A 13,667-nucleotide genomic window follows, 5' to 3' on the forward strand; every position below is an offset into this window, starting at 1 on the left:
GAACCCTCGCCTGTCTGACCACCCGCCTGTTGTCGAGTCCCTGCCGGCCTGTCTACTCCCCTGTTTCCGTCTCCTCGCCTGCCTGTTGGGCCTCCTGATATCGACCCCTCGCCTTCCCGACTACCCGCCCGCCGACGAGCCCTTGCCTGCCTGATCGCCCGCCAGTGATCGAGTCCCCACCTGTCCGACTACCCGCCGGTTGCGGTACCCCCAGTCTACCTGATTGCCTGCCGGTCCCCGAACTCTTGCCTGTCCCTGTTTACTCTGCCTGCCCGATCCTGATCATCGGTGCAATCAATAAACCTTTGGACTGCCCTGTCACCATTGTCAGTCTGTGCACTCGGGTTCTGCCTAACCCCCCCGTTACACTTTAACAGCTTTAGTTTCACTCTGCTAGACACCGCCGGGTTAGAGATTCACATCGTTGCCATCCCATGGCAGTAACAGTGGCCATGATGTTCAGCGTACTGTGGCGAGCCCTGGCTGTGGACGTCTGCCTGCTCGGACACTGTGCGCCTCCTGAATCCCAGCTCGCCTCACCCTGGTCCTGGCAAACTTTTGATCCAGCCAGCCCTCCCATGCCATTGGTGCTGTTAGGTAACAGCTGCCAGGGGCCTTCACCTCCCTGGTCTCCAACAAACTGTCTTCCTATCTGAAGGGGAGATGGGTAACGCCACATTCACACAGCGTTCTACAACCCCACTGCGATGAGGGGGTGGAACGGCTGAACCGTTTCATTTAACCTCATTGCAAAGGGTGCACACTCACCACCAGCTACCACCAGCTTCATTACCGAGCCACTCGACACGCCCTCACAGGAGTCTGTCCAGCCTTCCTTTTGCTGGGGCGGGAGATCTGCTCCTCGAGGCTTCGCCCTTCTCCAGCTCAAGACCCAGCCCTCTGGTTCGTGCCGCCATTGACACACGCCCAGCGTTATATAAAGGACCGTTTTGACATGGTCCACACGCACCACAGGTTAATAAGTGGAGTACACTCTGAATTGTCAGCTGAAATAACATCAGTAGCAGGCACGGCATGCAGGTGGAAGTGCCAGAAAAGGGGCTGGACTACTGGAACCGGACGCAACATATAGGCCACAAACTAGGTGACCTCGCCCCTCCTCATGGTCCTAATTTGGAGACGGAGGCAAACACAGGCAAGGCCTTGTGGCCGTCACACAGTCCCAGTATTTTAAACATCAAGGCATGTCACCCTATTCTAGTCAGGCCTCCGAAGGAAATACCTCAAAAAAAACATAATATGGGCCCTTTAATTAATTCCTGACATATTTGGTTACGATTGGTATTATATTTAATAGTTGCTTTTTAATTATTGAATCATTTTCAATTGACACACTACATTTGCCAACTTACCACACATTTCCTTTATATCCGGAAAGGAAGGGGAACCACTGGCTTTTTTGAAATTCTTGCCAGTGGAAAAAGCTATGTCAAGTGCTTTGATATATTGATGACTAGACCACATCAAAAATATATAATCTAGGTGAATAACATTGACTTCTAAAAAGCAAATTTGGGACAGAAGTAGTTGGCATGTTTATAATTATTTGGATGGAAAAATTATATACATATATTTCTAAAAACTAACTTTCTTTTATTCCCCCCGAAACCAAATTTCAATGCTGCGTTACCAGAAAAGGATTGCAAAAGGGTCCACTTAATCCAAAGATAAATAAATGATTCACTCTTATCTTCCCCCAGGTTTTTCTGCAGGTTCAACTAATTCTATATAAGACTTTTAAGACCTTATTAAGAACACTATGAATGCAATTTAAGACCTGTTTTACATTCAAACTGGCAAAAGAAAGTCCCAGAATTACTTTTTCCCAGTACATTTCTTCACATTGAACAGAACATGACGACACAGAACAGTGTTTACACAAGAGTACTTTGTTTGTGTGGGTGTATGTGGGTTAATGAATGTGTCTGTGTACTTGGTGCACTTCAATACCAATACCAGTGAAACATTGGTCTGAAGTTTGAACCTAAGTGCACAAAACAATGATGCAGCACACTAAAAACTGAATTCTGATCTATAAAGGCCCAGATACCAGACATGGATCAAGAAGTATCTTAGTCTTCCTAGATTAAGAGAACTCGTAGACAAACTCCTAGTTAGCTCAGGAAATACAATCATAAACCTGAAATGTATGCCTGCATGCATGAAAATCCAACAAAGTCCTGAATAATAAATTACAAACAGAAGGCTGTGAGTAGACTCCTAACTTCCCATCAGAATACAATGCACAGAAAGGACAAAGTAAACAGACAGAAAGACACAATAACTAGGCTGCATTTATTTGAGCTCTTCTTCCTTGGCCGCCATCTCCTGCCCAATGTTTCTTTGAGCTCAGCTAACTTTTCCTTGCAGCCCTTCCTCAGAGCATTTGACTTTGCTATGATTCTGACCATCCGAATGCCCTTGCGTAAAGTGACAAAGTCACACAAGCCTATGTGCAACAACAGTGTCCTCCTGCATATTGCAAGTCCTTACTTACTTGTTCACAGAAAAGCATCTCTTAACAGAACAAAATTAGCAGGATCTGGCAAAATGCTAAGGAAACCACACAAGAAAATGCCCAGCATTTCTTTTACATGGGCGGGAATTAAAGGACCTCCTTGATTCTGCTCTCAGGGGACAGGAAGGCCATGAATTGTTGGAGTGACACCTATACAAAATAACTGTTGTAACGACATATGGGCACAATCTAAAATCCTATTCAAACATAACATGTGAGCCCCAGCACAAAGAACAGGCGTTTGACCATGAGGAGAGAAAACAACAAAAGTAAGAGATCCACACTCACAAATATTATCCTGATTAGAAAAAGAGAAAATAAAAAAGTGCACACAACAGGTCCCCCTGCCAAACAGCTGCCTTCATCATTGCATATCCCACGACAGACTAGGGCCGTTGCTGACCTACAGCAGCCCCCTGTCAATGGGGCTTCTGGTTGGACCCCACAGTGCAGGTCATGTCCAGGCTGCGTGGTGTCCGCCCTGACTGCCCCCTTTTCTCTACACTACTCCCACTCTGTTCCACCCCTTCTACCCCTTAGGACTGGTTGAACAATAATGGGATCAATGCATGTTACAGGCCTAATATTTGATACAGATATTTGTGATAATAAATTAAACAAATCCAATGTCAAATTCCGCAATGCGGTCATTGGAAGTCTGGAAATGAGGAACTAGTGAATGAATCATCCGGAAGATAGATCGTCATACTTTAATATACTGTACTTTGGCATTTGTATAACCATTGAATTGTTATATTAGCAGGTTAGACAACATTTTTTCATCATCAGAATCAGAATATTATATAGCAAAAATTATTGAAGCAATGAAACGAAATGTCTGAGCATCTGATTTAAAAGTAAAAAAAAGGTTTTTTTCAAAGGCCTTACAATCTTTAATTAATTGTAAAGGTCTTACAATTATTAATCATAATCAGTATTAAATGTGGAGAAATAGGCCAGGCTCTCTTTAAACCGGTCTCTTTAAAGAGGTACCTGCTGAAATATGTAATTAAGTAAACTTCCTTTCTCACAGCAGACTAACCAGGCTTGTTTGAGCCTGTCTGCCTTACTCATAAAAGACAAGGCTTGTTGTATTCTTCGCACCTCAGGCACGCTAGCCAAGTCTGCTGTCATCCATTTCTTCACCAGCAGGATATTATGCCATGATTAGATGGGATTATAGCTGATTTATCTGATTTATTTGTAAAACCTGAATAACATGTATTGTTTTATAAACTATAAACAAATTAACCACATAATGTGTAGGCCTTCAAAAAAGGCTAATTGTGATCAGTGGTTCTGAATTGACTTGACCAGTTGGTATCTCATTTCAATAAAACACCTGCAAGTTTTCAGAAAGACAATGAAATATTCATTATCCACAATAATTGAAATGATTTAAACAGCACGGTTTATCAAGGACGTTGTGGACAGAAAGAATCTTTAAACTCACTGAATTCACTCTCATTCACACCAGGGCCATGCTGCCTCATGCTTTATTGAAGTGTTGACAAACTGTTGTAAACAAAAGATGCTGTTACACAGACAACACCATGTTCGTCCTTGTTTGGTATCATTCCAGGTATGCCGCACAATGCCAATGTAGTATGCATAACATGTTACATTCAAACATTCATAACGAGTTAAACGTATCCATAACGAATTCGTAACTTATCCTTATCAATAAATTATAGAAAACGTATAATGACGAATGCCAGCGTGTTGCCAGCATGTTGCCAGCGTGCGCGACTTATGCCGAACGGTCGTCGCTAACGGTGTATAAAAGCTGGTTTAAATCATTACCACAGTAGACCTCACCCTGTCAACATGGTCCAGAAAAATCCCAAGCACTCTGCTAGCCGTGGCCGTAGGTGTGGACCTGGACGCAGGGACGTGCACAGGGGGGTTGCTCAGGTTGCTTGGGCAACTGCCCATATGCCCTCCTCGACTCAGGTTGCCCTTCCGAGGAAAAAAAAAAAAAAATATATATATATTTTTTAATCATTTAATGGATGCAGAATTTCATGTAGGCCTAGATAATAAAATCGCCACTCGAAACATTTCATAAAGTAAGCGTAGCCTCAATCAATTCCGTTCGGGCACTGAGAGTGAAAGTCAGTAGGGGGAGGACAAACTCTGCCGCGCGGCAACAGACGCTTTTGCCGCCTCCCCTCTGCCGCCCTTCCTCATTGAAATGAATGGAAGCGGCGAGTTGCGGCGAGTTGCCGCGCGGCGTGTGAAAGCTGCTTTACGTAGCTGCAGCGCTGCACGCGACCGGAACACCGGCACCTGTGAGACTACTGCCTTGATGTTCTCGGAAAAGGTGAATTTGAGATGTATAACAAACAAACAATCATCATCATGTTTTATGAAATGAATTACAATCTTCATAAATCCAGGCTCAGTTTGCCACGCAACGTTTAGCCTAAATAATCAGACAGCTAGCTAGCTTGCAGACAAGCTGCCCGTTATCACATAGTCTACACATTTTTTGGTAGGCAAACTAAGCTACATTTCTGCTGATAGTTAGTTTCTAACATTTCGTTTAAACAAGAAGAATAAATGATGGAAGTAAAGCATCACATGAATTCTTTCATACAAAATGGTTCATGCCTAAATCTTATCACTATTTTGGGTATTGTTTGTTATTGTTAAATGAAGCCAAAATGCCCAGTGAAAAGAGGAGGATTTAGGAGAGAGAGAGACAACTAAAGGAGGCAGCAAAGAGGAGCACATCACTACAGGGTAGTGACAGGGTAGTGATGTGCTCCGAAATCCGAAATCAGTGTGGTCAAGAGCGGCTGTCTGACCTCCTCCTGCTATCCATAGAGAGGGACATACCAATCGACAAAGAAGAGGTTCTGAAGCCTTCTCTTTTGAAGCTTTGCATTTTTAAAATGTCAATTTGGAGAAACTTATCAGTGACTTGATAGGATGTTGTTTAATTATGTTTGTGTTCATGTTATGTTCTTCTTCTTCAAGTCATGTTTTTCTGCATTATCGTTAGTAGTAGTTATTTCAGTGTTTTACTTATTTGTATTAATATATTAATAAAGACCCTGTTATTCTCAGTCCTTCATAAAGCCATTTTTTTTGGGGGGGGGGGGGGGGGGGGGGTGCGCCCTTTTTTCAGGTCAGAGCAACTGCCCCTCAAAATTCCTGTGCACGTTGCCTGGACGTATACGCTCCCGTTCACCATCACCCCCTGGAGAAGATGCAGTAGTTGCCCCTGCCCCTGACCTCATGCTCTCACCCTCGCCCTCTCATTCCCGTGGGGAATGAGAGGGCAATTATTACAATTATTAATCATAATCAGTATTAAATGTGGAGAAATAGGCCAGGCTCTCTTTAAACCGGTCTCTTTAAAGAGGTACCTGCTGAAATAAGTAATTAAGTAAACTTCCTTTCTCACAGCAGACTTACCAGGCTTGTTTGAGCCTGTCTACCTTATTCATAAAAGACAAGGCTTGTTGTATTCTTCGCACCTCAGGCACGCTAGCCAAGTCTGCTGTCATCCATTTCTTCACCAGCAGGATATTATGCCATGATTAGATCGGATTATAGCTGATTTATCTGATTTATTTGTAAAACCTGTATAACATGTATTGTTTTATAAACTATAAACAAATTAACCACATAATGTGTAGGCCTTTAAAAAAGGGTAATTGTGATCAGTGGTTCTGAATTGACTTGACCAGTTGGTATCTCATTTCAATAAAACACCTGCAAGTTTTCAGAAAGACAATGAAATATTCATTATCCACAATAATTGAAATTATTTAAACAGCACGGTTTATCAAGGACGGTGTGGACAGAAAGAATCTTTAAACTCACTGAATTCACTCTCATTCACACCAGGGCCATGCTGCCTCATGCTTTATTGAAGTGTTGACAAACTGTTGTAAACAAAAGATGCTGTTACACAGACAACACCACGTTCGTCCTTGTTTGGTATCATTCCAGGTATGCCGCACAATGCCAATGTAGTATGCATAACATGTTACATTCAAACATTCATAACGAGTTAAACGTATCCATAACGAATTCGTAACTTATCCTTATCAATAAATTATAGAAAACGTATAATGACGAATGCCAGCGTGTTACCAGCATGTTGCCAGCGTGCGCGACTTATGCCGAACGGTCGTCGCTAATGGTGTATAAAAGCTGGTTTAAATCATTACCACAGTAGACCTCACCCTGTCAACATGGTCCAGAAAAATCCCAAGCACTCTGCTAGCCGTGGCCGTAGGTGTGGACCTGGACGCATACGCTCCCGTTCACCATCACCCCCTGGAGAAGATGCAGTAGTTGCCCCTGCCCCTGACCTCGTGCTCTCACCCTCGCCTTCTCATTCCCGTGGGGGCACCAATGACTCCCATGCATCATCAGTGGCCTCAGTAGCTGAGGAGTATCTCCTCTCTGCCATACCTTGCGAAGAAGACGCAGTTCTTCATGTATGTTGCAGACGAGCAGCTCATGTGCGATTTCATTTGCAACAACACCATCCTCTGGGACTGTATGTGTCTCGACGTATTAGTAACCTATAAGTAACCAGTGCACAGATCGCCTAAGTTACCCACAACTTATGGCCCGTATGCGGAGCGTATCAACCATACACTACCATACGTCGCAGCCGTCGTAAAAAATTGTTATTTGTGTGACTTATGTCAGCATATACCACGATGATCCAGCATAGTTAAAATTATACAAAACATACCCATAACTTATTCGACTATGCCATCGTATTTGCCAAATTGTTCATACTTCTGTGGAAGTTTCCCAATCGTCGAGGTGTGACAGGTCATTGTGCAAAAGCCACATCCTGTTATATTGATTTGCAATTGTGTGTGTGCGTGCGTGCGTGCGTGCGTGCGTGCGTGTGTGGTTTTGATTTTTGATTGCTGGTTTAAACAGCGTCACCTGGCCTGATTCTGACTGATTTGACTCTGGGGCTTGGGGACGAAGTACACCTGTTGGGTAGTTAATTAATTGGGGCACAAAGGCTAAACCAGCCATTGCCACACAGACTCAGTTGATGAGACGAGTTAAATGTGACCCGCTCCACTGTTTCCTATTTGAAAAGAGACACTGCAATTTCTGGTTTGAAACTTGCCCTGTTCGAGAGCCCAGGGCCCGGCCTAGAGACGCTGTGTCTTAACACGTCTCAATTAAATGCACCTTCAAGGAAAACACAGACATGTCAGCAGGCAAGACCTGCTTTGCCTGTACCATGTTGCAGACTTACCGATAAATCGGATTAGACAACACTCCCTTGTGTCCTGGTCATCGGGTGAGCCAAGAAAAGTCACTTGCCATACAGTGGGGCAGGGTCCAGCCTAGCAATGGAGCTACCAGCCTTGTTGAAAGGCAGCCACCTCCAAGCATTAGTCCCTTCCCTATACTATATAATGATAGTAATATAGTATAATTATTATAACTATAGAAATAATATAATAGTAAATTGAGTAATACAACGCTAGTGTATCCAGCATCCAAGTACAGTGACTTGATGAACTGCAGAAAATGAACCCTGGCTTTTGTAGGCCCGTTGCAAGCGTAGTTGAAGAACTGCTGGAGTCTGTTCGCAGAGCCCCGCCCCGGTGAAGCCCCGCCCCCACTGCTGCACAGAGCGCCGCTGGTTGTATGTGTTGTTCAAGGTTCCTTAAGATTGTGTGGCCAAATAAGTCAACAGTGCACTTCCTCCGGTCCTCAGCGATATGCATGCCAAATGTGAAAAAGATCAGATGAACGGCTCTAGAGATATTCAAAGGTCATGCATAAAAATCTCACACATACACACAAAGATTCCTTGCTTTTTAGGTAGATGGTCACCCCAAACGCCTCAAATTAGTCTGTGGGATTTGTGCACGGCTTGTTGATTGCTGGTTGAAGCAGCCTCACCTGGCCCGAATCAGACTGATAAGACTGAGGCTTGGCGAGGCTGCATACCTGTTAAAAATTAATTGAATAATCAGGCCCACAAGATAAATTGGCCATCCCCACACACTCCCAGGGAGTGCTCTAACATGTCAGCAGGTAACACCTGCTCTGCTGTACCACGTTGCCAACTTGGTAATGTGTACAAAATCGAAACCTGTGTTCTGGTAAACAATTTGCTCTACTGGCCTATTAGTAGAGTTAGCAGAGTCAGTTACAGGAAAGGAGACAATGAGAGTTTAAACTATGTTGAACTTCACACTAGCACAGATATTTTAGTTTTTCAACTGCTTTTTACTGTTGTAGAGATAGCGGGACACACTACTAACAGCAATTGTAATCCATTACGGACATTTCGTAACTGGAGACGTATCCGGAGTACTCACGCTTTAGTTAGGCTATTGTTTAGGGTAGGGTACTCTTGCGTTATTTCTGGAAGAAAGTGGTCCAATCCTTGGTCGCTTTTAACTCACTTTATTTGTTAAAGTAGGCATGTTTCGGTATGGTAACTATGAAGCTTAAGGGAGGGAATTGTATCTAATGCGTGTGAGGGACAATATCGTGAGCTTCAAGCCCCGGGCTTAAGCCCGGTTCTCTCCGCGGTTACCTATAGTCTCTGCCTTCTCCAACTCAAACACGTGCTTTTTACCGTCAAGTGGGCGTGGCCTATGTGAAGAGGGCGTGGCCGGGTGACGTAATGGCTCCGCCCCTGTCTAAAGGTGCTGCCATCTGTGGCTGGAGTAGTTATTGCAGCTTAAGTGTTCGATCCTGCTTCCTAGTGGCTATGTGAGGGTAATGCAGCTTGTGTGTTCGATCCTGCTTCCTAATGGCTATGTGGGAGCAGCTTATGTACTTAAAATACGTAACAGTACTCTGTAATTCACCTCCCCGGCCAGCCACTAATCATTAGCATGCAAACCTATTTCACCCTCAACACCATTGCAACAGCAAATACTTTATTTTGATTTTTAATTATATATCCTGCCTCAAAACTTAGGCCAAAATACATATTAACAAAATGAAAATGTTATTCATAAGATGTCGGAAAAAAGTTTAGTAGAGTTGACATTGAATTTTTGATGGTATTTAAAATCACGCCTTCGGTATTTCTAAATACGCGATGGCCGCTTCATTCTGACCATATTCCGACCTATAAGGAGACCAACTACAGGAAAGAACGTCTCCCCTGTGCTCCTCGACTACGGTCTGGGAGCCGACAGCAGGAAAGATACATGCATTCATTCATGCATGTTTTTTTTGCATGCAATTATTTATTTAAGCAACTAATGTTATGGTAGACGATGCTGAACCCAAGAGCAGACAGAGACGATGTTGAAGGGATAAAAAGGTGGGAAGGTGGGAAGCAGGTAGTGGATGAGGGAGCCGGGGTAAGAGCGAGGTGGGCGAGCTGGAGTGAGTGATCTGGGTAACTGCAGGCAGAGGAACAAAAATTAGATGTGGTCCAAAAACAACAAGAGACTTGAGAAAGAGAGCGAGGTAGCGAGTTACACAAGAGCCAGGCACGTATAGTTACCACGGTAGTGCGTAGTACGAACAGCATGGAATCCAAGGGTTTATGAAGGGGGTTGATTGGGGATGAAGACCAGGTGAGCATGATTGTAGATGAGAGCCAGGTGTGAGGTGAGACAGACAGGAGGAGTGGCAGACCAGGAGGAGGAAAACACAGCAGACTGCTGACCCCACAACAGTACCCTCCCCTCAAGGAACACTTCTAGGCGACCTAGGCCTCTCTGGGTGAGCCAGATGGAAGTCACGGATGAGGGAGGGGTCGAGGATGAGACCCCGCAAAACCCAGCTTCTTTCCTCTGGCCCATAACCCTCCCAATCCACGAGGTATTGATGCCCCCTGCCCCGGCGACGAATGTCCAGTAACAGCCGGACGGTGTAAGCTGGGTGATTGACAATCAAACGGGGAGGAATGGCCGGGGGGGAGAGAGAGCAGACGGAGACTGGCTTAAGGCGAGAGACATGGAAGGTGGGGTGTACGTGCATGGCTGGAGGCAGCTTGAGTGTGACAGCTGAGGGGTTGATGACCGAAACAATAGGGAAAGGGCCAACAAAACGAGGGGTTAACTTCTTGGAGCCAGTCTGTAAGGGGAGAACCTTGGAGGACAACCACACCTGTTGACCCACCCGATAGGCAGGAGCAGGAGCCCGGTGGCGGTCGGCAATGCGCCGGTTCAGCTCAGCGGAGCGCAGCAGAGCGGAGCGTGCGTCCTTCCACATCTTGCGGCAACGGCGGAGATGGTGTTGAACCGAGGGGACGGAGATGTCATCCTCCTGGGCGGGAAACAAGGGTGGCTGGTACCCCAGGGAACATTCGAATGGGGACATGCCGGTGGCCACACAGGCCATGGAATTGTGGGCATACTCGATCCAAGAGAGATGGTCGCTCCACGCAGAGGGGTTGCGCGCAGCCACACAACGAAGTGCGGTTCCTCGGTCCTGGTTAGCTCTCTCAGCCTGCCCATTAGTCTGTGGCTGGTATCCTGAAGACAGGCTGACAGAGGCTCCAAGCGCTCGGCAGAAGGCCTTCCAAACTTGGGAGATGAATTGGGGACCACGGTCGGAGACGAGGTCAGTGGGAATCCCGTGGAGGCGGACGACATGCTGCACAAGCAGCTGGGCAGTCTCGGTGGCAGTTGGGAGCTTGGGAACGGCAATGAAGTGAACTGCTTTCGACAGCGTCCATCGCTGGCCACCAAAAGTTCCTCTTCAGGAGGGACAGGGTGCGGACCCCACCAGGGTGACAGGCAAAGCGCGATGTGTGGCCCCACACCAGGACTTGGGAGCGAACCGCACTGGGGACGAAGAGACGGTTAGGAGGACCGTTACCTGGACCTGGTTCAGTGACTTGGGCCTCCCGGATCAGGGACTTGATCTTCCAGGTGACGGCAGCGATCTTGAGGCAGGAAGTAGAGAGGATAGTGTCAGGGGGGGCCGGTGCGTTCTCAGTGTTGAACTGACGAGAGAGGGTGTCAGGTTTGACGTTACAGGAACCGGGACGGTAGGTGAGGGTGAAATTAAAGCGCCCAAAAAACAGGGACCATCGGGCTTGTCGGGAATTAAGGCGCTTCGCTGTCTGGATGTAGGACAAGTTGTTGTGGTCGGTCCAAACCACAAACGGTTGTTCTGCCCCCTCAAGCCAGTGTCGCCATTCCTCCAACGCCAGTTTCACAGCCAGCAGCTCTCTGTAACCCACATCATAGTTGCGCTCAGCAGGTACAAGCCGGCGAGAGAAAAACGCGCAGGGGTGAATCTTTTCGTCAGAGGCAGAGCGCTGGGACAGGACCGCCCCCATCCCCGTGTCAGACGCATCGACCTCCACGATGAATTGCCTGGAGGGGTCAGGTTGGATGAGAATGGGGGCAGACGAGAAAAGTCTTTTGAGGTCAGAAAAGGCAGTCTCCGCCCCAGGTGTCCAGGCAAATGGGAGGGCAGGAGAGGTGAGACAACCCTACTGTAATTACGGATGAACCTCCGGTAGAAATTTGCAAACCCAAGAAAATGCTGCAGTTTCTTGCGAGAATTTGGAATGGGCCAGTCTGTCACAGCACTGACCTTCTCAGGACAGGTCCTCACTTGTCCGCTCTCTATGATGAACCCAAGGAAGGATACAGAGGCTGAACTCGCACTTCTCGGCCTTCACATATAGTTTGTTCTCCAACAGCCGCTGAAGAACTTGTCGGACATGCTGGCAGTGCTCCTCCTGGTTACGAGAAAAAATAAGTATGTCGTCTAAATAGACAAAAACTGAGCGGTTTGAGAAAGTCCCGGAGGACGTCGTTTACAAGGTTCTGGAACACGGCAGGGGCATTAGTGAGACCGAAGGGCATGACAAGGTATTCAAGGTGGCCGAGGGGGGTGTTAAAAGCAATCTTCCACTCATCCCCTTCACGGATACGCACCAGGTGGTAGGCATTGCGTAGGTCCAATTTTGAGAAGACTGTAGCGCCCTGCAGTGGCTCGAATGCGGAACTGATGAGGGGTAGGGCATACTTGTTCTTGATTGTGATGTTGTTGAGTCCCCTGAAGTCGATGCATGGACGAAGAGACTTGTCCTTTTTGGAGACAAAAAAGAAACCTGCACCAACAGGAGAAAAGGATGGTCTTATGAGGCCGGCCGAAAGAGACTCTCTGATGTACTTCTCCATGGCCTCCCTCTCAGGACGGGACAAGTTATACAGGTGACTACTGGGCAAAGGTGCGCCGGGGAGGAGTTCAATGGGGCAGTCATAGGGGCGATGAGGAGGCAGAGTGAGCGCACAACACTTACTAAACACCTCTCCTAGGTCATGATAGGTTGGGGGAACCAAGGAGAGGTTGGGGGGTACCTGGGGCGAGGAAACATCTCCCTCTGCTGGAGACAGGGCAGATTGAAGGCAGGTGGAATGACAGAAAGTGCTCCAACTCACCACCTTGCCAGAAGACCTATCGAAATGGGGGTTGTGCCGCTTCAGCCAGGGGTGACCCAGGAACAGGGGATTAAGGGGAGACAGGATGACATGAAACTGAAGTGTTTCATGGTGATTACCGGAAACAATTAATTCAAGGGGCTTAGTACGATGAGTAATAAGGGCCAGGTGGCGGCCATCTAAGGCGTTAGCATTTAGGGGAGAGGGTAATTGTTCTAAAATGATGCCAACCTGGGATGCGAAACCGGCGTCAATGAAGTTTTCATCCGCTCCCGAGTCCACAAGGGCCGATACCGGGAAGGGACGTCCGAGGGACAGAAGAGTGGCATCCAGCAGAGAGCGTGAACAGAGAGGAACGGGGACAGAAGAGGTGTGGCTCAGCAGGGCCCCGAGCCTCACTGCTGGGCCTTGTCTTTTGGCAGTGACGGACAGGTGGAGACGAGATGTCCGGGTAGAGCATCGTACAAACACACTCCGGTCCTAATCCGATGGAGCCGCTCAGCTTGGGTGAGACGAGTGCGCCCCAGCTGCATGGGCTGCATGGGAAGTTTGGAGAACAGGGAGTAGAGAGTGCCGGGGGTACGGAACTCACTGTCCTCTCCCTACGCCGCTCGCGTAGGCGATTATCCAGCCGGATGGAAAAGGAGATCAGTTCATCAAGTGTGTCAGCCTCCTCCCTAGTAGCGAGCTCGTCCTTGATGGACTCACTGAGACCGGAAAGAAAAAGCCCACGTAGTGCTTTGTCGTTCCAG

This window comes from Gadus morhua, chromosome 3 (assembly GCF_902167405.1).
Source record: "Gadus morhua chromosome 3, gadMor3.0, whole genome shotgun sequence".
NCBI classification, from domain to species: Eukaryota; Metazoa; Chordata; class Actinopteri; order Gadiformes; family Gadidae; genus Gadus; species Gadus morhua.